General features: G+C 38.8%; 2 non-coding genes across 2 annotated transcripts; one reads left to right on the forward strand and one right to left on the reverse strand.

The window, feature by feature from the left end:
- The first annotated feature begins 22,868 nt into the window (after window positions 1-22,868).
- LOC141694277 (small nucleolar RNA R71) lies at window positions 22,869-22,975 on the forward strand. Its single transcript, XR_012563597.1, has one exon. It is a non-coding gene; the product is annotated as a small nucleolar RNA R71 (small nucleolar RNA).
- Window positions 22,976-26,464: 3,489 nt separating this feature from the next.
- LOC141694546 (small nucleolar RNA R71) lies at window positions 26,465-26,571 on the reverse strand. The gene has a single exon (XR_012563840.1). It is a non-coding gene; the product is annotated as a small nucleolar RNA R71 (small nucleolar RNA).
- Window positions 26,572-27,758: the final 1,187 nt, after the last annotated feature.

Genomic DNA, 27,758 nt, shown 5'->3' on the forward strand with positions numbered 1-27,758 from the left:
GCTAGCGACATAAAAGAAGCGCTTCTTGGGAGGCAACCCAAGTTTGTTTTACATTAGTAGGTAGAGGAAGCAAGAAGAAAGGAGAAAAACACAAAAAAATCAGAAAAAGGAAAAAATTCAGGGCCAACTTCAGTAGCTGAGCGCGCCCGCGCTGATCAAGCACGTGGCCGCACTGTTTTTCCAGTAACCAAGAGCGACCGCGCTGATCAAGCGCGCGCCCGTGCCGGTTTTCCAGAGAGTGAGCGCGCCCGCGCCGGGTCCTGTTCGAAAAATAAATTTAAACGGCAGAATAAAGAGAAAAATCGGGATTTTTACTCCAAAATAAATTTAAACCCGATTTTTACTCTCCCACATCCCACAATTCCCTCTCCCAATCAAAACCATTATTCCCACGATTCCCAGAATCAATTCTCACTTCTATTCCATATCTAATTCTCACCTCTCCACCTATAAATACACACACTTATACACAAACTTCTCTACCACTTCACAAATTCTCAAACACAAATCTCTCTCAAACACTTAGCTTTTATTCTCTCTTATTCAATCCCAATGGCACCCAAGAGGCAAAGAACGTAAGTTAGCAGCAGCACCACCGATTTTTTCATCTACGGGTGGTGTGAGGCTAATATTTTCTACTCCTGAGGCTAAAGAGGAGTACACGAGGCTTCTCTCGAAGCCTATTGCTAAGGAGCGAGGTTTTCTGCCAATAGGGAAGGATGGTAAGCTGTTAGAGATAATTCTTGAGATGGGATGGGTTCCTTTTTGTAAGGCTCCCGCTGCTGTGCTCATGAGTGTTGTGCGGGAGTTCTATGCTAATGCCAAGGAGGAGAAGAATGGATTCATGGCGGTTAGGAGGATGACTGTAGAGTACAGTGCTGATGCGATTAGGAGGGTGATTGATCAGCCCGTGAGGAATCCCGGTCAGGACACTTAGAATGCTAAGACTCCCGAGGACTTCAACTTGGATCTGATCATTACGACTCTGTGTATGCCTGAGACTCACTGGAAGTTCAAGAGGGGCACTACTGATTACTCCATGTTCCCTGCGTCGTGCATGAACAGGTTTGCACAGGCTTGGAACTCGTTTATTTGTGCTAACATCATGCCATTTTCGCATGTGCATAAGATTACTGTGTAGCGTGCTCCTCTGCTGTGGGGTATTCTTCAGGGCGATTACATTGATTTGGGGATGGTGATTTATTAGGGGATTTTGAGATTCTTGAGAGGAGGTACTACGGGTGCTATACCGTATGCGTCCGTTGTGACGAAGTTGTGTGTGGAAGTTGGTGTTTATTGGGCCGCACATGAGCAGCTGCAGCTTCCCAGTGCTCCTATTGACAGTTCTACACTGTTGAGTATGCAGGAGTGGGGAGGAGGTAAGCCTGAGTTGAAGGGGCTTGGTTACTCTTTTGACCATCTACCAAGTGGGTGGCCTCGCGATTAGATGTATGCGGGTGGAACGTAACATGCAAGTAAGGCAGCTTGGAGAGCTCAGTTAGGAGAGGAAGCTGGTTCGTAGCAGCAGCAGCAAGAGGCAGCAGGAGCAGAGGTTGGAGCTGGTTTGAGTTCGACACAGTATAGGAGTCTAGCGAGGAAGATGGATGCGATGCACGACATCCATAGTCGGTTTGCACATGATCTCACCCAGGCACTTGGGACAGCTTTCAGAGCCACCGGTGTTGACATCCAGTGGCCAGTATTTTGGTGAGGACTCAGTGTATCCGCCTCCTGATACACCTGACACTCCACCCGTTGAGGGTGAGGATTCTGATTCACAGTAGGTATGCTTGAATTCCTTACTATTACCTTCACTGAGGACACTGAATATTTTAAGTTTGAGGGTAGTAGTTAAAGGAATATGTTTTGTGTGAATCACATATAGTTGCATATTCATGATAGTTTAGTACATATAGTTTGCATATTTTGCCATGTAGAGTTTTTTGGTAGTTTTATGATATTTTGTTCATTTAGTTCATGCATTTACATTATAACATGATCCCTTTGATGATTTTTCCGATTAATTGGTGATATTGATGCTAGTGTAATGATGTCATATTTAGTGATGATAAGTCTTATCGAATTAATTTGCTTGCTAGAGATAATTGTATTTCACTAAGTCATATAGGTTGCTAGAGTGCTAGATCATGATCATGGTTTGTTGGTTTGTCGAGGTTTAATCACTTGTTTATATATAGAATTTTGGACATTCTCTTAATAATAAAAGACATGGATATTTAGAAATTGGAGAAAATTGGATTTTATTGCTAGTTGTTGTGGCTAGGTGTCAAATGGCTAGTAGCCGACTCATATTTATATGAGTAGTCTAGGGTTGAGCGAGATGGAGCGAAACGCACTCGTTCAGAAGTTATAAGAAAAAGAGAAAAAAAATTGAAAAAAATAATAATAAGTGTTATGTATAATTGATCACGAGTGGGCTCTTTAGTACTCGAGTTATTAAGTTCTTAGGGGACTTTGTGCCTAGTGACATAAGGCTTTTATAGTCTGGGATCCTCTAACCTAACGCTCGCTACATGGGTACTATTGTATAAGTCTTTTGTGGACCTCACTCATTACACGATCAAATAAGCATACTTGTGTTGTTTTGTTGTGAATAAAAGCATGAATCCACGATTAACTCCGATATAAGAATTGAAGTGTTATAAATTATTTTGAGTCTAACATTTATTCTATTTATAAGCTTGAGATTTCTTTGATAAGTAGTGAGACAATATTGTTGATCTAGTTGCGATAGTATATCTGTAAGTAGTTGCACACACGCACGTCTCTGGTTTGTAGGTTGATTTGTGAGATTTGATTGATCTTTATGTGAATAAATGCATTTGCTGAGCTGTTGCTTGTTGATTGGTTTAGTTATTCTATGGGGATCGTCGCATTTATTTAGTCATATTCATGCATTTTTATTTCTTGTCTTTGAGTCTGTTTATGCTTGAGGACAATTATCGATTCAAGTTTGGGGGTATGTTGAGTGGCATTTATGACACTTTATTACGCCGTGTAAAGCTTTGAATTGGTGTAATTGTACTCAATTTATTGGTGTTTTAATGTGTTTTCTACTGTTTTTGCATTTCAGACATTAATCTGAGAATCAGGTGAATTAGCATTGATTTGATGCTAATATGGTGTTAGGTTGGTGTCTAAGGAATAAAGCTCGCAAGGACCGACTCAAATCTGTAAGAAAAAAAAGAAGTCAAGTTTTGGCAGAAGCCCATGTTAAGCACAAAACACGTGCTAATATTCACGCAAGTATACGCGTTCGCAAGTAATATAGAATGTGTTAGGTCACACACACTATAGAAGGGGGTTGAATACAGTGTTTATCACAATCAAATCGAATTAAAGAACTCAAGTAACAGAAAATAGATTTTATTCAATATAATAAATTATGTTACAATATGGAACTGTCCTCTCTCAGGGATGAACAAATATCACGAGAGCTGCTTGGGTTACAACGAATATTATTCTAGATAATGATAACACATATAGTGTAAACCCTATGTCTGTGTTTATATACTACACCGTTATAAGATAATCGCTAATTGATATGAAATATAGTTCTGCTTCCTTAAATATATCAATCAGATATCTTTTCTTCCAAGTATTCTATTCTTCATAGAATTCCTCCTTCATGCATATCTCTTCTTGCGTTTGTCTTGATCGTCTTTCCTTTCAATCAATCGCCTTCCTTATCTGAAAGTCTTCTTAAGTCCTGATATTATCTTCTGATAAATATCTCCTGATAACTTAAGTTCTGACAACTTAAGTTCTGACTTCAGTTTAAGTGCTAATTTCCAGTTAAGTACTGATTTGTCCTATTTAAGTAAGATCTGAAAAAATAAACACAAATCATATTAGACATGACATTATCAAATATATCTAATAATCTCCCCCAACTTGTAAATTAGCATAATATACAAGTTTAACAGATATTTGATGATGTCAAAAACATTAAGTACAAATGCATGAGAATTTGACTAGATAACTACAACTTATAGTCCTTAAAGCTTTACCAACTTTAACTTCTGATAACAGTTTCAGTCTGTATGCACATCAGAATTTGAGCAATTGTAGATCTTGACTTGGCTTCAATTACTGATCTCTTTGATATTAGGAGTTGTTCTGAGATAGTTCTTTAACAAACATCTCTCATCATATTTAAGTTCATCAATCATCCTCCTTTTAGCATTCTTCAATTCAACTGTATCTTCACCAATTTGAAAGATAGCAGCCCTGAGATCATTTATTCTGGTTTTCCTTATGTCCTGATCCAGTCTGATCAAATATGCCTTGTCAGACTCAAGATTGAATTCTACAGCCTTATAACCCAGAAAGGTAGTTATAATCTTAGCAGAGTTAGGCTTCATCTCAACAATATCACCCTTGTGATCTCTGTACTTGGGACAGTATGTGCTGTCAGACTTTACAGAATAAAGCTTCTTCTGTCTCTGAATTTGAGTCTTCAAATAATTTTCAGCACTTTCTGTTAATTTGTTCTTCACTTGAAGTAAGAATAGAACATGTTCTAGTTCCTCAAAATACTTCAGTGGTATAGCATTCTCCCTTATGTGGTAAACCCTTCCACCTGTCATGAAATATAACAAGATGTGTTCTTTCAAGATGGTATGGTAAACCATCTGTACGAATTCAAGCTGATTCAATCTTTCAGGAGTTGCTCCAACACCTGGTTCACTTAAGGAAGTTGGATCATTGGTTGTGTTCTACACTCTTCTTTCATCAGCACTACCCAATCCAGATTTATCTCTTGCTTCCTTTCCTGTAACCACTCTTGCTTCAAAACCACTTGTTGCAGTCTTCAAAGATTGAGTTTGTTTGGCTTTAGTGAATCCTGGTAGGAGTAACCTTGAGGATTTAACATGAGCAATGTCAGAGGTTTCCTTTAACTTATCTTCTGATATCAAGCCAACTTAAGCTATGTCAGAGGTTGCTTGCTTCATTGTCATATCAGAACTTACTATATCTTGACTCTGAACAACTTGAGCCATGTCAGAGATTGTTTGAGAAATCTTCTTTGAAATTAGAGTAGGATTAGCATCTTCAACAGATATTTCTTCATCCATAGGAGGCACATAAACCTTTACAGGTTCACCAACTTTCTCTTTGCCCTTGGACCTTGGATCTATCTCCATTTGTGATTTGGCCTTAGTTGCTTCATGATTTGTCCTTTTTTATCACAATGTCTTCAGCCTTAGGAAGTTTCTTTTTAACAACAGGTTTGCATTTGGACTTAATTACTTTCTCCCCCTTTTTGGCATCAGCAGGTAATAGAAGAGAGACAAGCAATTCCACTGAGGATTGGATCTCATTGAGTTGATTTTGATGAGAAGCCTGATTCTTCAAAATTTCATCAATCTGAGACTGTTGCTTCTCTTGGGTTTTCTCAATATAGGCAATTCTGTCAAAGGTAGGTTGGAAAAACCTTTTCTTTTCAAGTTTCAGATTTATATCTTGCTGAATCAAGTTTTCTTGAATTTTATTCACCTTGTCATGAGTTATTGAGTGTTGACCTTGAAGGTGCCTTGTACTCAATGCAGTAACTCTTAGCTGTATCTTGAAATCATCTTTTATCAGCATTTCATCAGCTTTTGCAAGATGCTCAGCAAGAATCTTTTCAGAAGGAACAAAACTAACTGTGTTCCACTCCTTAGTCCACTCCTGTCCTCTAGGAGTTTCACTCCAAGGTACTGGTGCTTACCCTGTAACAAACTTCTTAACTATCTCATCTTTATGAACAGTTTGTTGAGGTGCATGTCCTGATGGACCAGCTGCATCAGCATCTACATTTGTAGCAGCAGCTTCACTAGTAATTTCATCATTAGCAGCATCAGAACTTATAGAATTATCATCAACAGCTTCCTCTGATAAAAGAATAGTATGAGAGGCTATTGAGGCTTCAACATCATCCTCTAAGTGCTGATCTCCAACAAAGTTCTGATCAACAGCCATATTCTGATGCTCACCTAAAATCTGCTCTTCGGTATCTAGATGTAGAGAAGGTGTTGTAGGCAATTCTGGATTAAAATCAGCATCAAGAAGTGGTGTTGTTGGTGGAGTGATTTGAGTTGGTGGAGCTTTTAAGTACAAAACCTCAGGCACAATCAGGTTGTGAATATCAATCTCAGCACTTGTGCCAGGGTCTTCAGTATGTACTGGTTCATTTACAGGAGACACGGGAGGAGTAGGCAGTCTGTCTTGAGTAGGTTCTAAGTGTGCTGAAGGAAGAAAATCAACAATAATTGGTTTTGTTGGGATCAGAGATTCCTGACCCCCTTCCTTAGCTCCTTCTTCCAGAGTTTCTTCAGAATGTGATGATACACTGACAGGACTCCCGGCTCTTTGCTTTTTATGTCTCTTTGAAGGTGGAGAGACTTTGGGAGTTTCATCAGAATATATCCTTCTAAGTCTTTTGAGAAGCTTAGAACTCCCAGTTTTAACATCCTTCTGAGAGGAAATCTTCTCAGCTTCTTCAACAACAGGTTCTGATACTGGAATATGTTCCTCACTGTCTGACTCATCTCTCAGAACAATCCTTCTTCTCTTCTGTTGTGTCTGAGGTACAGTCTTTATCCTCTTAGGTTTGGAAGATGAAGGCCTCTCAGGATGTGCTGATGGTGAAGGTTGAGATGTCTGTGATGGTTTGAAATATGTTCTGATGGAGGGTTGAGTTGGTTGAGGTTGAGAAGTTTGAGGTGTAGGTATTGTATGTTCTGATGGTTGTTGTGGTGGCTGGGATGTGCTGGAGGGTTGAACATCAGGGAAAACAGATGTGTAGGTTTGAGGATCAGCATTTACCAAGATCTGTTTTATAGACTGAGGTATCTGTAAGGGTCTAACCACTTATTTCTTTATGTCAGCATTGAACAAATCATTAAAAGCCCGTTTTGCAAGCTTAAAGGGTGGAATTAAATCAGTGGTAGGTTGGGGTTCATCAGCACAACAGAAATTATATATAAGCTGACAGAATCTAGCAAAGTACACTACATTCCTATCTTCTGTCATCCTATCCCCTATGAAACCTAGCACAACACTTGTAAAATCAAAGTGAGTTTGATGAATAAGAGCATACCCGATGTGCTGACTCAAAATTGGAATGGCATCAAAGTTGGAGCACTTATTGACGAATGCCTTAGTGATACAATCGAAGAAAAAGCTCCATTCCTTCCTGATTTTTGCTCTTTTCAATTGTCCAAGCTTTCCCAAACTGCCCTCATAACCCAAATTGGCCATGAGCTGCTGTAGAATAGGTTCCTATACTGTTGAAAAAGTACAGCCTTATGGTAAGTGGAGAGCTTTACGAACTGCTCCAGGAGTAACCACATGCTCAACATCATTCACTTCAAAAACGATGCTTGGAGTACCAGTAGCACCAACATTATCAAAATGCCCAGTCCGCCAGAATGTCAGAACTTGTTGGCTTGAAATGGCTTGAGGTTGGGTCAAAGCATACCCAATCTCAGCCATTTTTGTTGATATGAATGAAAAGAGAGTGAGTTTGCGAGAAAGTGAAGGATGTTTTGGCTGGAATGAATCATTGGTTTAAATAGCCAATGGAATACCAAGGGACGCGAGGACTGGGCAACAATTACAAGTAAAAATGATGACCCCTCGACTCCATAGACTGATGAGCAATAATGACAGCCATTGGAAGCTTAAAACAGGAGTTAATGAGCACACGAAACAAGTAAAAATTACTATTCATTTACGAGTACCACTAACCCAAATTATGTTGATTGTTTATATCTCCCCCAAACATATTCTGATTTTAAATATGACTGTTTCAGATTTTAACCACAAATAAGTCAAGTAAAGAATCAGGATTTAATATCAGAACTTAGACTTATCAGAACCTAACAGTCATCAGAATATGGCTCCTTAACTTGAAAAGTGAATGTCTATTCCTGTAATTCTTCACACAAATACTGATTTTGTTTCTTCAAAACTTAATCATCAGAATTTCCATCATAACTTGTCCTCAGAATTTATGCAACTGACACTTAACCTGTTCATCTAAAACAACATTTATCACCACAGTAATTTTCATCATTCATATGAAGTGTATGTGTGTGCAATAAGCTAAATATAAAATAAAGAGTAAAGTCTGATTCACTTCAGTACATCTTAGAAATAAGGCATAACTAAGAACTTTGCTCAAAATCTGTTAGTATTCTGAAGTCTACTTTAGAATGAGTTCATGCATGAGTCCACCTCAACTGTTTTGTGCTCATTTTATGCATCTTTTGCAATTCCATTTTACAGTGGCTTCTCAGTGTAAGTGAGTTACGACTGCTTATCAGAATTTATGCTATTATCAGAGTATTTTCCAGTAATCACAAAGTGTGAAAAGTCACCAAGAATTTTTTTTATTTTGCTTTTCTAATGCATATTACTTAATACCAGCAATGCACTTGGGTCGTCCCTTCCACATTTTTACTCTAGATCTCAAAGGAGTACCTGATTTTTATTTCTTTTTCTTTTCCTTTTTCTTTTGATAAGTGAGGTTTATCAACACTTAGTACATCCATCAGATTTACTAACATCAGAACTTAATAGATAAGAAGCACTATTCTAGTTTTTGACTTAGTAATAAAATACACAAAGTAAACTTAACTAAGCTCAATATCAGAATTTGCTTGTGTTTAAAAGATTTCCACATAAACATTTACTTCAAACATAGGACTTAGTATATTAAAGACTACTAGGTCAGCATCTAGCACAGTTATCCTCATTGGATTGAATAGTCACAAAACATTCATATCACTATCAGAGTTTAGAAATTCACATCAGAGATCAATCAACACTTAAGCAATTTTCAATTTAAGCATAGAATACACAAATATAATAATATCTGTAAATACTGATCATAAAGTCTGATGTATCAGAACATAAACTAAGCAGATTTAGAGAAAGAACCTGAAACCATTCCAAGTTCATTTACCAATCTTGTAAAAGTAGCTTCACACAGTGGTTTTGTGAAGATATATGCTAGTTGTTGATCTGTTGGAACAAAATGCAATTCCACTATACCTTCATCCACATGTTCCCTAATGAAGTGGTACCTAATGCTGATGTGCTTTGTCATTGAGTGTTGAACTGGATTACCTGTCATAGCAATAGCACTTTGATTATCACAATAAATAGGGATTTTAAAGTATGTTAACCCATAATCCAGTAACTGATTCTTCATCCAAAGAATCTGTGCACAACAGCTTCCTGCAGTAATGTACTCTGCTTCTGCAGTTGATGTGGAAATTGACTTTTGTTTCTTGCTAAACCAAGAAACTAATCTGCCTCCAAGAAATTGGCAGCTTCCACTTGATAAATCAGAACTTGAAGAGCCAGTTGTAGGTTTTGATGCTTCTTGAGATGTGGTTGTATCTTCAGTATGCTCCCCCTGCACAGGTGCATCTTTCTTTGGCGTAGTCACCACAGTTTCAATAATATCAGAGTTTAATCTATCAGAGTTTGCAGTATCAGGATTTAGACTGTCAGGATTTATATTTTCAGAATTTAAATCTTCATTTTCAAATCTCAGCTGATCATGATCATTGAAATCTTCAAGTCCAGTAATCTTCTTATCATCAAAAGAGACATTGATAGATTCCATGACAACCCTTGTTCTTAAATTGTAGACTCTGAAGGCTTTTGTGGAAAGTGGATATCCAACAAAAATTCCTTCATCAGCTTTTAGATCAAATTTGGATAGCTGTTCAGGGTGAGTCTTAAGAACAAAACACTTGCATCCAAATACATGAAAATACTTCATATTTGGCTTCTTTTTCTTCACCATCTCATATGGTGTCTTTCCATGCTTGTTAATGAGTGTTGCATTCGGAGTAAAACAAGCAGTCTGCACAGCTTCAGCCCAAAAATAGGTTGGTAGCTTTGCTTCATCAAGCATAGTTCGTGCAGCTTCAATAAGAGTTCTATTCTTTCTTTCAACAACTCCATTTTGTTATGGAGTTCCAGGAGCAGAAAATTCCTGCTTTATTCCATGGTCTTTGCAGAACTCTTCCATGATCAAATTCTTGAACTCAGTGCCATTATCACTTCTTATAATCTTCATATAATCTTTGACCAATTTATCCAGTTGCTTGACGTGATCAATCAAAATAGATGCAGTTTCACTTTTTGTGTGCAAGAAATACACCCATGTGTATCTGGTGAACTCATCCACTATGACCATAGCATATTTATTCTTTGCAATAGACATGACATTCACTGGACCAAATAGATCAACATGTAGTAGGTGATAAGGCTCAAGAATTGATGATTCAGTCTTGCTCTTGAATGAAGATTTTCTTTGTTTAGCCTTCTGACATGAGTCACAAAGGCCATCAGGAGCAAATACTGATTTTGGCAGTCCTCTCACAAGTTCTTTCTTGACAAGTTCATTTATATTGTTGAAATTTAAATGAGAGAGTTTCTTGTGCCAATTCCAGCTTTCTTCAATTGATGCTCTACTTAATAGACAGATTACAGAACCATCAGTACTTGTTGAAAGCTTGGCTTCATAAATGTTACCATGCCTGTATCCTTTCAGAACAACTTTGCCTGTAGATTTGCTTACAACTTCACAGTGTTCTTCAAAGAAATCCACATGATAACCTCTATCACAGATTTGACTAACACTTAGTAGATTGTGTTTAAGTCCTGAGACCAGAGCTACTTTTTCAATGATGACATTCCTCAGATTGATATTGCCATATCCAAAGGTTTTTCCAATGTTGCCATCTCCATAAGAAACACTTGGGCCAGCTTTCTCCACAAAGTCTGATAGCAGGGCTTTATTTCCAGTCATATGTCCTGAACATCCACTGTCCAGAACTAGGATGTTTTTCCTGTTGCCCTGCAATCACAAAGACAATTAATGATTAGTTGTAAGGACCCAGACTTGCTTGGATCCTTTGGCCTTATTAAGTTTGTTAACATTTGCAGCGGATTTAGCATCAGAGTTTATGTTAACATTTTTCTTATCAGCATTTACACTATCAGACTTTGTATCAGAACTTACACTAGAAGGAATAATGCTAACTTTCTTTAAAGAAGGTTTTATTTGATAATAATCATAGTACAAACTATGGTATTCCTTACAAGTATAAATGGAATGCCATAAACTACCACAATGAAAACAAGGATTTTGTGGCTTAAATCTAACAGACTGACTCTTAACTCCTGACTTTGAAGGTAAGGAGTTTATGTTCTTATTTTTCCTGCAAAAAGAAGCCAGATGGTTAGAATTTCCACAGTTATGACTTGTTTTTCTAGGAGCATTAGGAACAGGCTTGTAATCATTACTTTTATTCACACCTTCCTTTCCATTCCTATTTTTCCTAGGTGACTTTACCTTGTTTACATTCTTAACATCTTTCAGCTTATGCTTAAGCTGCTTCTTTGTCATTAAGCCTATGTTTACTTCAGCTGGCTTACCCTGTTTTGGTTTGTCAGAAGTTAATTTCTCTAACTTCTGATTTATCAGTATCAGACTTTACAGCTACAAACTTTACAGGTTTTACCTTTGGCTTTTGTTTAACAACTATAGGCTCAATTTCTACAGTTCCATTATCATTCTTATCATCTCCATAACCTAAGCCCTCTTTCCAGTTTCCACTTCTTAACAAATTCTGAGTTGTTCTGCCAGAGTTAGTCCAAGTTCTTATAATCTCTCTTTCCTTTTCTAACTTAGTTTTTAGAGATTAATTCATTTTAAGTACTTCATCCCTAACATAGAAAACATCATCTCTATTTTTCTGAGTTTGATGGAACATGACTAACTCTTTTTCTAAATAATCATTCCTCTTTTTACAAGCAAGATTTTCAGAAGTTAATCTTTCACATGTTAAAGTTTGATCTCTATAACTAATGAACATGGTTTTAAGATATCTTCTCAACTCATTAATATCATCAGTATGAAAGGAATAAGTAGTTTGAGGTACCTTTAACTCAGCAGCATCAGAACTGCTATCAGCATTTACCATCAAGGCATAGTTCTCCTCACTTTCAGAATCTGAAGTGTCTGTCCAGCTTTTCTTCTTTGGTGCAAGAGCCTTGCCTTTGTCACTCTTCACTTTCTTTCAATCAGGAGATATGTGGCCTTTCTCACCACAGTTGTAGCATTTGACATTTATGTAATCTCCTCTGTCAGACTTTCCTCCTTTGCCTTCAGATTTTCTGAAACTCTTCTTATCAGAATTTGCACCTTTCCTGGAAAATTTCTTTCCCTTCCTGAATTTTCTGTATGCAATCCTTGTGATTCCTTTCACCATAAGAGCACACAGCTTCATCATCTCTTCATCAGCATCCATCTCAGGCAAGCTTTCAGTTTCTGAGTCATCATCACTATCAGAACTTGATGACTCAGTATCAGACTTTGTGATGAGAGCTTTTCCCTTGCCTTTCCTTGAGGTAGCTGCTTTGGGAGATTCCTCCTCATCCTTAAGAGCAACTATCCTTGACTTTCCTCATTTCTTCTTGCTTCTTTGTTCCATCTCAAGTTCATGAGTCTTCAGCATCCCATAAATTTCATCAAGAGTTGTTTCTTCAAGATTATAGTTGTCTCTTATAGTGGTGGCCTTCAAATCCCATCTTTCAGGAAGTGCTAACAGGAATTTAAGATTTGAATCCTCGAGATCATATTCCTTGTCAACTAGTGACAAATCATTCAAGAGTTTGACAAATCTGTCATATAAACCAGTTAATGACTCATCAGGCTTTGAGTCAAAGTGTTCATACTCTTGAGTACGTATAGTCTTCCTGTTCTTCTTAATTGATTCGGTTCCCTGGCATCTTGTCTCCAAAGCATCCCATATCTCCTTTGCAGTCTTGCAGTTGATTACCCTGTTTGACATTATATTATCAATAGCACTATGCAGCAAGTGTCGTACCTTAGCATCCTTAGAAATTGATGAGATATCTTCAACAGTATAATCACTTTTCTCCTTTGGTACAGACTTTGCTGGTTGACCTGCAACTACAACAAAGAGTTTGGTTGGCTTGTGTGGCCCTTCATTGATTCTGTCAAGTATTCTGGATGAGTAGCTTCAAGAAACATAGATATCCTCACCTTCCATATGGAATATTCAGATGGTTTCAGTATGGGAACTCTAATAGTATCATATCGACTATGGATTTGAGTCTTTGGAGGTTCTTCAGTTTTGGTGGGCTTGATTGGAGTTTCTTCTTCAGACATGATTGTTTTTGGACCTTAAACTGTTTGTGTGTTAACAGATCTACTCTGATACCACTTGTTAGGTCACACACACTGTAGAAGGGGGTTGAATACAGTGTTTATCACAATCAAATCGAATTAAAGAACTCAAATAACAGAAAACAGACTTTATTCAATATAATAAACTCTGTTACAATATGGAACTGTCCTCTCTCAGTGATGAACAAATATCACGAGAGTTGCTAGGGTTACAACGAATATTATTCTCGATAATGATAACACATATGGTGTAAACCATATATCTGTGTTTATATACTACACAGTTATAAGATAATCGCTAATTGATATGAAATATAATTCTGCTTCCTAAAATATATCAATCAGATATCTTTTCTTCCAAGTATTCTATTCTTCATAGAATTCCTTCTTCATGCATATCTCTTCTTGCATTTGTCTTGATGTTCTTTCCTTTCAATCAGTCGCCTTCCTTATCTGAAAGTCTCCTTAAGTCCTGATATTATCTTCTAATAAATATCTCCTGATAACTTAAGTTCTGACAACTTAAGTTCTGACAACTTAAGTTCTGACAACTTAAGTTCTGACTTCAGTTTAAGTGTTGATTTCTAGTTAAGTACTGATTTGTCCTGTTTAAGTAAGATCTGAAAAACTAAACACAAATCATATTAGACATGACATTATCAAATATATCTAACAGAATAATTTCTAGTTCATTCCCACAGAGACTCAGACTAATTATATTTAATTAACACTTACTCACCAATGTATGATTACTTCTCAATGTCAAGACAATAACACTTAAGGTATTAACTAATTATTTACTACAATTAACTACGAGAATAAAATACTTAAATAACACTTGAATTAACAATATTAAACACACATGAGATCATAACTTCATTACTATATCATTCAATAGTTTTGTTATTACCCTTAGCATGTAACTGTGATGATATTAATCGAACAACACGAGACTGATAAAAGCCAACTTTCGTTGTACAAGTACCAATCTACCAAGCATCCACAATTAAGATAGAAGTTGAATATGCATCAATTATGTTGAGACCCTATATGTCTACAGAATTTGATAACATAATGATTTAAGCGCAATTTATTCATTATAATTACACAGGGCAAGTAAAACGGTTAAAGTTACCCACTAATCATGCATACAATACATGAACCTATGCTAGCATGGCAAGTTCTAAATCTCAAGATTCACTGTCGCTTCACAAGAGATTAACAGGCTATCTTATATGTTCACGATGCACATAAGATGAATAAGCACAACCTATACTAGATATCATACAATCATCACATACCAAGGTATTAAACGATTAACTAAAGAAATCCTTAGTAAATCCACTACGACCCCATGATCACGATTAGCCCATGATAGAACTCATCGTCACCATGGGTTCATATGAAAATATGATAATAACATGACAATATAAACTAACAAAATACTTATTAAAACCAGAGTACGTCACAAGAGTATTAAGGTTCAAAGTAAAGAAAACTAGCATCCACTGTTACAACGAATAAAAGAATCACAAGATAATGTATGCTTCCTCTTCTTCATTGTGGTGTGCTAAAACGGTCCTCTTAATCTTCTTTCCTTGCTCCTTGCTTGATTGATACTTGTTACTTCTTATTGTGAAATGTTTCTCAATATTACTTATATAGAAGTCCACAAGAAACAGCAGTCTCAGAAGTCCAATAGAATACGAATTTACAAAAATCAGGATCTGAAAATCCGACCCCAGGCGGCCGCCTCCAATCCCACGCGGGCGCCTGCTCTCCAGGAGGTCGCCTGCAAGTTCCAGGCGGGCGCCTGCGACCCTTCTGTTTTTGCTGAATTCTTCACACAACTCCCCGCAACTGATCCCAAGTACTTCCCTAGGATTATTATGATGAAATCTCCCTATTTACGCAAGCCATACCCTGAAATGTATAAACAATTAAAAACGCATCAAATACACAAAATACTTGATTTCAAGACATCAATTCAAGCCATTATAAGACGTTCTAGGTGGTATAAAATGCCACTTATCACACCCCCAAACTTTAATCGATATTTGTCCTCAAGCGTCACAGACTCAAAAACAAAATAAAAACATGCAAGAATGCAAACTACATGAAATGCAGCGATCCCCATCGCAATGACTAAACCAACCAACACATGTCATCTCAACAAATACAATTAGGTGACTAAAGATCAATCAAATCATGCAAGCTAACATACAACTAGAAACGTGATGTGTTTGAATGCTTAACAGATATGCTTCGAAACTAGATCAATTATCATAACTCAATTATCCTCAAGGCAATCACAAGATTATACGAAGAATAAATTCTAGACACAAAATGACTTATAACACTTCATGATCACTGGAGCTTATTACAGAATCATGCTTTTATTCAACACAATAAACAAATGCTTATTTGATCGTGCAATGAGTGAGGTCCACAAAAGACTTATGCAATGGCATCCATTTAACGAGCGTTAGGTTAGCGGATCCCAGACTATAAAAGCCTTAGGTCACTAGGCGCAAAGTCCCCTAAGAACTTAATAACTCGAATACCAAAGAGCTCACTTGTGATCAATTATGCATTAAACCATATTTTATTTTTTTCTCTTTTTTTTTCTTTTTATTTCTGAGCAAGTGCGTTTCGCTCCATATTGCTCAACCTTAGAGTACTCGCATACAATACGAGCTGGCTACTAGCCAATTGACGCCTAGCCACAACTAGCAATGAATTCCAATTTTTACTCCAACTTTATCTTTTCATGCCTTTTATCATTAAGAGCCTATCATACATTCTAAGCATAATCAATAGATTAACCTCAAAAGCCAACAAACCATGACAACAATCTAGTCCTTAAGCATACTTTAAGACTTAGTGAAATTACAAGTGTTTTTAGCTTGCATGTCAACTTAACAAGATTCAACATCACTCTAACATTATCACTACACTCGCATCAATATCACATATCAATTGGTAAAGCAACACAAAAGGGATCATGGTATATGCATGAGCTAAATGACATGATAAATAAAGCTATAAAATAAAAAAAACTATACAGCAAAAAATATGCAACTATATGAACTAAACTAACATGAATATCCACTACATGACACACACAAATGTGTTCCTTAACTACCACCCCCAAACTTAAAATCTTCATTATTCCCAGTGAAGGTAATAGAAAGGAACACAGGGTATACCTACTCAGAGAACTCATCATCATCTTCACCCTCAGAGGGTGGAGTGTTAGGAGGCGGATAAGCAGAGTCCTCACCAAAAACGGGCCACTGGATGTCAGCTCCAAGGCCTCTGAAAGCAGTCCCAATTGTTAGGGTGAGCTCCTGTACAAACCTACTCCGCGACTCGTACATCGCATCTATCCTCCTGGAAAGCCGACTATCCTGGACATCAGCCATCCTTGAACCATCACCTCTCTGGGCTCTAGAAGAACCTGCCTCGCCATGAGCCTGACTGGGCCTAGCCATCGTAGCACCAGCTGCTGGACGTCCCCCAAGGAGACGATATCCCAAACCATACTCCTCGGGCTCACCACCCGTTCACTCCTGCAACGCATTCATCGTCGATGAATCAATAGGAGCGGCTTGCATCTGCAGCTGTTCATAAGAAGGTCAGTGGACTCCAACTTCCTTGCACAACTTCGTGACAACAAAGGCATACAGGATGTTATAATGTGTCCTCCCCCTCAAAAACTTCAAAATCCCTTGGTAGATGAACTCACTAAGGTCCACATAATACTCCTCATTCAGAATCCCCCACAACAATCTGGTTCTCTCAACTGTAACCTCATGTGCATGCGAAGAAGGCAAAATATTAGCACAAATAAAGGCAGTCCATGCACGGGTATACCTGTTCATCACAACAGCTGGAAAAGAACGATACTCGTTAGATCCCATCTTAAACTTCCACACCGTACCCGGCTGACAGATAGTAGCAATAATCAAATCCGAGTCAAAATCCTCGGGGGTCTTCTCGTTCCAATTCTCCTCCCAGGGCTTCCTTTGTCGCTGCCCAGTAACACACCGAATCGCCTCGGGCTGATAATCAACCGTAAGCCCCCGAACAACCGTATACCCATTCTTGTCGGCCTTGGCGTTCGCATAAAACTCGAGAACCACACTCATCGGGACCGCCTCCGGCGACCCACAAAAAGTAATCCATCCTTTCTCTACAATCATCGACAATAACTCACCATCCCTCCCCGATGGCAAAAATCCCCTCTCCTTCAGAATCGGCTTAGTCAGAAGCCTTGCATACTCCTCCTCAATAGCCCTATCCACCAATCAGGGCCTCGCAGCAGTACCCCTCAAAGAATCAGCAGTAGGAATGGTGTTGCTGCTATCAACAGTTTGAGATCTCTTTGCGGCCATTGAAACTGAGAATACGTGTTTAAGAGTTGTGTTTTGGGAGTAGGAGAGAGTTTTGAGAATTGAAAGTATAATGGGTGTCTATGGAGAGGATGTGTGTATATATAGGGTAAGATTAGGGTTAGAATTAGAGTAGGAGTGGGGTTTGTGGGTGATTAGGAGATGGAAATGGTGGGTAATGGGGTTGATGCTGTGGAATTGTGTTTTTGTGTTTTTTTTTCTATTTTGTTTGGTTTTTTATAAGGCTGGAAAAAAATTCAAACAGTCGGCCTCTAAGCGGTCGCCTGGAACCAGTAGGCGGGCGCCTGCCAGCAAGCGGCCGCCTGGAACTAGCAGGCGGGTGCCTGCGGGGTTCCTGGAAAAAAAAATTCTGCCTTCAAATTTTCTGATTTTTTTGGGTTTTTGGATAGAGTACTAAATTCTAAGGGTTCCTATGGTCTCATATATTGGGTTGCCTCCCAAGAAGCGCTTCCTTTACGTCATTAGCTTGAAGTAGAGTAGTTCGATCAAGTTCACAATAAAATGGCACTAACCACTTCCCGGTTTGCCGTATCCCCATTATAGTGCTTCAATCTCTGACCATTAACCTTGAATGCTTGGCCCAGATCGTTCTCAAAAATCTCCACCGCTCCATGTGGAAACACAGTTTTGATGATAAATGGTCCAGACCACCTTAATTTCAACTTTCCAGGAAAAAGTCGGAGACGAGAGTTGAATAAAAGAAATTGTTTCCCTGGCACGAATGACTTAGGGGATAGCTTCCTGTCGTGCCACCTTTTTACTTTTTCCTTGTACATTTTGTTGTTCTCGTACGCTTGAAGTCGAAATTCATTAAGTTCATTTAACTGAAGCATTTGCTTCTTCCCAGCTGCATCCAGATCAAGGTTTAACTTCTTCATTGCCCAATAAGCCTTATGCTCAAGCTCCGCAGGTAAATGACATCCCTTACCATAGACAAGTTGAAATTGGGACATCCCAAGTGGAGTCTTGTATGTTGTTCTATAAGCCCAAACAGCTTCATCGAGCTTCAAACACCAATCTTTCCTGGACGGACAAACAACTTTCTCTAGAATGCGCTTGATCTCTATATTAGACACTTCAGCTTGACCATTAGTGTGTGGATGATAGGTAGTAGCAATACGATGATTCACATTGTAGCGTTGCATCATTAAAGTGAACTTACGATTGCAGAAATGCGACCCCTCATCACTTATGATAACTCATGGCGTTCCAAATCTTGTGAATATCTGCTTATGAAGAAAACTCAACACTACCTTTCCATCATTCATCGGTAAAGCCTTGACTTCTACCCATTTCGATACATAATCAACTGCCAGCAAGATGTACTGATTATTGCAGGACGAGATAAATGGTCCCATGAAATCGATTCCCCAAACATCGAAGACCTCAACTTCAAGCATCACATTTAAAGGCATCTCATCCTTTCTAATAAGATTCCCAACTCTTTGGCAACGATCACACCTTAAAATGAAATGATGTGCATTCTTAAAAAACGTAGGCCAGAAAAAACCTGCTTGAAGAATACGAGCTGCTGTCTTTTCACCACCATAATGTCCACCATAAACTGTGGAATGACAGTCTCGTAATATCCCCTCTGTCTCATATAATGGGATACATCTCCTGATGATTTGGTCAGCTCCTTGTCTAAACAAATATGGTTCATCCCACATGTACCACTTCACCTCATGCAGAAACTTCTTCTTTTGAGCTGCATTCATATTAGGAGGCATTATATTGCTGACAAGATAGTTCACAATGTCTGCGAACCATGGCTCTTCCTCCTGAACTGCGAACAACTGCTCATCCGGAAAAGATTCGGTGATCAATGTCTTATCAAGTGAAGTAGAATCAGGATTCTCCAGTCTAGAGAGATGGTCAACTACTTGATTTTTAGTACATTTTCAATCCTTGATCTCTAACTCAAATTCCTGTAGCAAGAGCACCCGACGAATAAGTCTAGGCTTCGAATCCTTCTTTGAGACGAGATAGCGAATGGGGGCGTGATCAGTGAATACTGTCACCTTTGTCCCAAGTAAATAAGATCAAAATTTTTTGAAACCAAAAACTATAGCCAAGAGCTCCTTCTCAGTAGTGGTGTAGTTCATTTGAGCTCCATTAAGCGTCTTACTAGCATAGTAGACCACATAAAAGATATTATTCTTGTGCTGCCCAAGAACTACTCCCACTGCATAATCACTTGCATCGCACATCATCTCAAAAGGTTCTGTCCAATCAGGTGCCATAATAACTGGTGCAGTTATCAAACTCTTCTTGAGAGTCTCGAATGCTTCCAAGCATTCATCATCAAATTTGAAAGGCACATCTTTCTCGAGCAAGTTGCACAACGTCTTAGATATCTTAGAGAAGTCCTTGATGAAATGCCGATAATAACCCGCATGACCAATAAAACTACGGATTCCTTTCACAGAAATAGGTGGTGGAAGATTTTCAATGACTCCCACCTTGGCTTTATCCACTTTAAGGCCTTTGCTAGAGACTTTATGCCCAAGAATGATGCCCTGTTGCACCATGAAGTGACATTTTTCCCAATTGAGCACTAAATTAGTTTCCACACACCTTTTAAGCACCGACGGAGATTATTCAAACATTCATCAAATGAATGTCGAAAGACGGAAAAGTCGTCCTTGAACACTTCGACATTATTTCCAATCATATCAGAGAATATAGCCATCATGCATCTGTGAAAAGTGGCAGGTGCATCACATAAGCCGAAAGAAACTCAACGAAAAGCAAACGTTCCAAATGGACAAGTGAAAGTAGTCTTTTCTTGATCTTCTGGTGCAATGCAAATCTGATTGTAACCCAAATAGCCATTCGGAAGACAATAATACTCATGACCAGCCAACCTGTCAAACATTTGATCAATAAATGGAAGAGGGATGTGATCCTTCCTTGTGACTTTGTTCAACTTTCTGTAGTCCATGCATACCCTCCATCCTGTGACTGTTTGAGTGGGGATGAGCTCATTCTTCTCATTTGCTACCACAGTAATACCTCATTTCTTAGGTACACATTGCACGGGGCTCACCCAAGCACTGTCAGAAATAGGATAAATGATTCCAGCATCCAGCCACTTTAGAATTTCTTTCTTCACCACTTCTTTCATGATAGGATTAAGTCTTCATTGTTGCTCAACAGTCGGCTTGCTACCTTCCTCTAGCAGAATTTTATGCATGCAATACGAAGGGCTGATCCCTTTAATATCTGTTATAGTCCATCCGAAAGCCGATTTGAATTCTCTCAAGATCCTCAAGAGCTTGTCCTCATCACTACCTGAAAGTTCAGATGCAATAATAACAGGCAAAGTAGATGCATCACCTAAAAAAGCATACCTCAAGTGTTCAGGCAATGGTTTAAGCTCCAAAGTAGGTGTTTCCTCAATAGATGGTTCGAGCTTTCCCTCAGCATTCTTGAGATCAGTAGTACCAAGAGATTCAAATGGCATATCTAGCTTTCGCTTCCAAGGATTAACATTTAAATATTGTAGTTGCTCATTACCTTCCTCATCTTCACTGTCAAATTCCCCCACTAAGGCTTTTTCTAAGGCATCAAACCTTAGCACATGATCAAGTTCTGAAGTTACCGCAGAATCAATCAAATCCACCTTGAAGCACTCCTCATCTTCTGTAGGGAATTTCATCGCATTGAATAAATAAAATGTCACATCCTGATCTTGCACCCTCATAGTAAGTACACCTTTTTGCACATCTATCAAGGTACGACCTGTAGCCAAGAATGGTCTTCCCAAGATTATGGGAATCTTCTTATCTTCCTCAAAATCCAGAATGACAAAGTCTGCAAGAAAGATGAGCTTATCCACCTTTACTAACACGTCCTCCATGATGCCTCGTGGGTATGTAATAGAACAATCAGTCAATTGTAGAGACATGTAGGTGGGCTTCGGATCAGGCAAATTCAGCTTTTTGAAGATAGACAACGACATCAGATTGATGATTGCTCCCAAATCGTAGAGGAACTTGTCGAATGACAACTTGCCAATAGTGCAAGGAATGGTGAAGCTATTAAGCTTTGGAGGTAATTTTTGTTGCAGCACAGCACTGCACTCTTCCGTTAGAGCAACGGTATCAAGATCATCTAGTTTCACCTTCCTTGAAAGAATACTTTTCATGAATTTCGCATAACTAGGCATTTGCTCCAGAGCCTCAGCGAAAGGTATGTTGATGTGAAGTTTCTTGAACACCTCCAGAAACTTACCAAATTACTAATCCAGCTTTTGTTTTTACAATCTCTTAGGAAAAGGTGGTGGAGGATAGAGCTATTTTTCCCCTGTATTACCCTCAGGAAAAGTGTGTTCAACAGTAGTCTTCCTTGGTTCCGCCTCTTTTTCCTTTTGCTTTTCTTCTTCATCTACAACTTCAGCTTCTCCATCTTTTGCTTTTTCAGCATTAGCAACTTTTCCAGACCTTAAGGTAATAGCTTTGACTTTCTCTTTTGCATTCTTCCTGCCTGGCACTTCAGTATCACTGGGAAGTGTGCCAGGTTGACGATTGGGCACGGTATTGGCTATTTGACCGATTTGATTCTCCAAGGTCTTGATAGAAACAACCTGACTTTTGCACAACAACTTTAGCTCCTCGAAATCAGCACTAGAAGGTGGAGCAGCACCTCCTTGTTGAGGATATGATTGCCTTTGAGCATATTGCTGAGGTTGCGGGAATCCAGGTATATTAAAATGCTTACTTACAGCTTGCTGATATGGTTATTGAACAGCATTCTGAGTATTGCTCTAGCTGAAATTGGGATGATTTCTATTATTAGGATGATAAGTAGCTGGCACAGGCTGTTGCGGTCGCTGATAATTGTTCACATACTGAACAGATTCTTTAAAAAGAGAATACTGATCCGTAGCATGAGAGCCTGCACAAAGCTCACAGACCAAAGCTATCTGATTGACTCCATAGTTGGCTAAGGAATCGACCTTCATAGACAGCGCTTGGAGCTGCGCTGCAGTAGCTGTAGCTACATCAACTTCCAGAATACCTACTACTTTCCCAGGCATCATCCTTTGAGTTGGGTTTTGATGCTCGTTTGCAGCCATAGTTTCAATAAGATTATAGGCTTCAGTATAGCTTTTGGCCCACAAGGCGCCTCCAGCTGCTGCATCGAGTATGGGCCGAGATTGAGCCTCCAAACCATTGTAGAACCCAGTGATCACCATCCAGTCAGGCATTCCATGATGTGGACACTTTCTCAACATCTCCTTATAGCGCTCCCAAGCTTCGCACATAGATTCTGTTGGTTGCTGTATAAACTGAGTAAAAGCACTCCTCATAGATGCAGTCTTGGCCATTGGATAGAACATCTCCAGAAACTTTTGCGCAAGATCTTCCCAAGTAGTGATGGACCCAGCTGGTAAAGAATGTAACCAGTCCTTAGCCTTATCCCTCAGAGAGAACGGGAAAAGCCTCAGCTTAATAGCCTCATCAGTAACACCATTATATTTAAAAGTACTGTAGATCTCGACAAAATTCCTGATATGCATGTTGGGATCTTTAGTCGCAGCACCTCCGAAATAAATAGAATTCTGCACCATCTGGATAGTGCCCGGCTTGATTTCGAATGTATTAGCCTGAATAGCCTAATGAATGATGCTTAACTGAATGTCATCAATTTTTGGCCGAGAAAAGTCTATAAGAGCTGGATCTGCTGGAACTATACGATCACCCATGATTACCGGTTCTTTCTGTTCACTTTCTTTATCTGAATCTTCAAAATCTATCTTCTCCGGAATATCAAGAACTGAGTCGGTCTCCTCAGCCGTATCTAGAGTCCTCTTGCGAGCGCGAGAACGTGTTTGCATAAATGCTCGCTAGAGTACCTGAAACACAACTGGAAACAATAAGTAACAAGTCTTAATCAATGAGTCCTAATGACCACTGATGGCAAGTCCATAAACTAAACAAATTAACATCGAGTCCCCGGTAGCGGCGCCAAAAACTTGTTAGGTACAAAACACACGCTAATATTCACGTAAGTATACACGTTCGCAAGTATACACGTTCGCAAGTAATATAGAATGATTTCTACTTCGTTCCCACAGAGACTCAGACTAATTATATTTAATTAACACTTACTCACCAATGTATGATTACTTCTCAATGTCAAGACAATAACACTTAAGGCTGATTAACTAATTATTAACTAAAATTAACTACGAGAATAAAACACTTAAATAACACTTGAATTAACAATATTAAACACACATGAGATCATAACTTCATTACTATATCATTCAATAGTTTTATTATTACCCTTAGCATGTAACGGTGATGATATTAATCGAACAACACAAAACTGATAAAAGCCAACTTTCGTTGTACAAGTACCATTCTACCAAGCATCCACAATTAAGATAGAAGTTGAATAGGCATCAATTATATTGAGACCCTATATGTCTAAAGAATTTGACAACATAACGAGTTAAGCGCAAGTTATTCATTATGATTACACATGGCAAGTAAAACGGTTAGAGTTACCAACTAATCATGCATACAATACATGAACCTATGCTAGTATGACAAGTTCTAAATCTCAAGATTCACTGTCCCTTCACAAGAGATTAACAGGCTATCTTATATGTTCGCGACGCACATAAGACGAATAAGCACAACCTATACTAGATATCATACAATCATTACATACCAAGGTATTAAACAATTAACTAAAAAAACCCATAATAAATCCGCTACGACCCCATGATCACGATTAGCCCATGATAGAACTCATCGTCACCATAGGTTCATATGAAAACATGATAATAACACGACAATATAAACTAATAAAATACTTATTAAAACCAGAGTACGTCACAAGAGTAATAAGGTTCAACATAAAGAAAACTAGCATCCATAATTACAACGAATAAAAGAATCACAAGATAACGTATGCTTCCTCTTCTTCATTGTGGTGTGCTAAAACGGTCCTCTTAATCTTCTCTCCTTGCTCCTTGCTTGATTGATACTTGTTACTTCTTATTGTGAAACGTCTCTCAAGATTACTTATATAGAAGTCCACAAGAAACAGCAGTCTCAGAAGTCCAATAGAATACGAATTAATAAAAATCAGGATCTGAAAATCCGGCCCTAGGTGGCCGCCTCCAATCCCACGCGGGCGCCTGCTCTCCAGGCGGTCGCCTGCAAGCTCCAGGCGGGCGCCTGCGACCTTTCTGGAAAAATCCCATTTTTTTCTGTTTTGCTGAATTCTTCGCACAACTCCCCATAACTGATCCCAAGTACTTCCCTAGGCTTATTATGATAAAATCTCCCTATTTACGCAAGCCATACCCTGAAATGCAAAAACACTCAAAAACGCATCAAATACACAAAATACTTGATATCAAGACATCAATTCAAGCCATTATAAGACATTCTAAGTGGTATAAAATTCCACTTATCAGCCCACCGTGCCCGCGCTGATCAAGCGCGCGGCCGCGCCCAAACTTCAGAGAGCCAGCGCTCCCGCACTGATCAAGCGCGCGGCCGTGCCAGGTCGGGTTTCAAGAATCCTGTTTTGAATATTAGACTGATTTCTGGACTTTTTTGCTGATTAGGGATGCTTTATAAATAACTTCAAGTCATTTTTAATAATATATTAAGCTAGAGACTTATCAAGGAGAGCCGTAAGAAGACCGTGTTAGCACGATTCAATGAAGACGAAGAAGATCTTGTTTTTACTTGTGAATCTTTGTTTTAAGTTGTACTTGGATGTTAGTTTTCTTATTTATGAACCTTACTCTTGTTTTGTACTTGGTTTTATTTATTCGTTATAAAGACTACGTTTATTATACCATGCTTACATCGGAACCCACGTTGATGATGAGTCCGATTATGGGCTAATCATTATCGTGGGGTTCTAGCGGATTTATTAATGGATTTCTTTAGTTGATTTGTTTCGATGACTTAGTATGTGGTGATTGTATGATAACCTAGTATTGGTTGTGCGTATACGTCTTATGAGGGTCACGAACTTATAAGATAATGTGTTAATTCTTAATAAAGCGAAAGTGAATTTAAGGATTTAGAACTTGCCATGCTAGCATAGGTTCATGTATTTGTTATGCATGATTCGTAGGTAATTTTAACCATCTTACTTGCCCTATGTAATCAAGATAGATAACTTGTGCTTAAACCGTTATGTTGTCAAATTCTATAGACATATAGGGTCTCAATATAATTGGTGTATATTCAGATCTCTTTTATGGATGTCTGGTAGTATAGTATTCGTATAACGAAAGTTGGCGCTCATCAGTTTTGTGTTATCTGATTAGTGTCATCACCATTGCATGCTAAGGATAAGAACAATAAGGCTATTGAATGAAGTATTTAATGAAGTTAGAATCCCATGTTTGTCATATATATTAATTCAGTTCAGTTAGAATCCCATGTTTGTCATACACCCTCGCGAACATGTATGCATACACCCTCGCTAAGATCAATGACATTCAGTCAAGCATCATCAGGCCAGCCATCAGGGCTAACACTTTTGAGATCAAGTCAAGCACGATTCAGATGATACATAACTCAGTTCAGTTTGGGGGTTCTCCTACTGAAGACCCCAACATGCACATCAGAATATTTATCGAGATCTGTGACACTTTCAAGTTCAATGATGTGACTGAAGATGCTATCAAGCTGTGACTTTTCCCGTTCTCTCTGAGGGACAAAGCTAAATGTTGGTTACTCTCTCTACCAGCAGGGTCTATCACCACTTTGGAAGATCTTGCTCAAAAGTTTCTCACTAAATTCTTTCATATGGCAAGACTGCTGCAATCAGGAATGCTCTTACTCAGTTTGCTCAGCAAACTGGAGAATCTCTGTGTGAGGCTTGGGATCGATATAAGGAGATGCTAAGGAAGTGTCCACACCATGGCATGCCAGATTGGATGATTATTAACTGTTTCTATAACGGATTGGGTGCTACTTCTAGACCCATGCTCGATGCAGCATCAGGAGGAGCATTGTGGGATAAAATCTACGATGAAGCTTATGAACTTATTGAACTGGTGGCTGCAAGTGAGTACCAGAATCCTTCCCAGAGACTGACTCAGGGAAAGGTGGCAGGAATTCTGGAGTTGGACGCAGCAACTACTATAGCTGCCCAACTTAAGGCTTTGACGATGAAGGTGGACACTTTGGCTAATTATACAGTTAATCAAATCGCTAGTGTCTGTGAGCTTTGTGCTGGTGCCCATGAGACTGATCAGTGCGCAATTGCTAGTGAATCAACTCAGTTCGTGAGCAACTTTCAGCATTCGCAGCAACCTGTACCAGCCACTTATCATCCCAACAATCGCAATCATCCTAATTTCAGTTGTATCAATGCTCAGAATGCGGTTCAATAGCCTTATCAGCAGTATCCAGCTAAGCAGTACAACCCCCCTGGTTTTCAGCAACCGCAATATGCACCAAGACAACAACTCTAGCTGCAACAAGCTAATGAAAATTTTGAATTAGAGGAGTTGAAGCTTATGTGCAAAAGTCAAGTTGTTTCTATCAAGACCTTGGAAAATCAAATTTGGAAAATTGCCAATGCCTTTCTAAATTATCAGCCTGGTACACTACCTTGTGAAACTGAAGTTCCAGGAAAGAGGGAAGCTAAGGAGAAGGTAAAGCCAATCACTTTGAGGTCTGGAAAGGTTGCGAATTCCGAACAAACTCAAGCGTTGACTGAAGAAGCTGGGGCTGAGAAAGAAGTAGAGCACCAGGAAGTAGAAGTGGAACCAAGGAAGACTACTGTTGAGCATACTCCTCCCGAGGGTAATACAGGGGAGAAACAGATCTCCTCCGCCGCCTTTTCCTAAGTGGTTGTAGAAGAAAAAGCTGGACAAGCAATTTGAGAAGTTTCTAGAGGTGTTCAAGAAACTTCATATCAACATAACTTTCGCTGAGGCTCTTGAGCAGATGCCTAGTTATGCAAATTTTATGAAAGGTATTCTCTCTCGGAAAGTGAAGCTTGATTATTTAGACACTATCGCTCTCACGGAGGAATACAGTGTTGTGCTGTAACAGAAGTTGTCTCTGAAACTTAAAGATCCAGGAAGTTTCACTATTCCGTTTACT

The sequence above is a fragment of the Apium graveolens genome, chromosome 10 (assembly GCF_009905375.1).
Source record: "Apium graveolens cultivar Ventura chromosome 10, ASM990537v1, whole genome shotgun sequence".
In the NCBI taxonomy this organism is placed as follows: Eukaryota; Viridiplantae; Streptophyta; class Magnoliopsida; order Apiales; family Apiaceae; genus Apium; species Apium graveolens.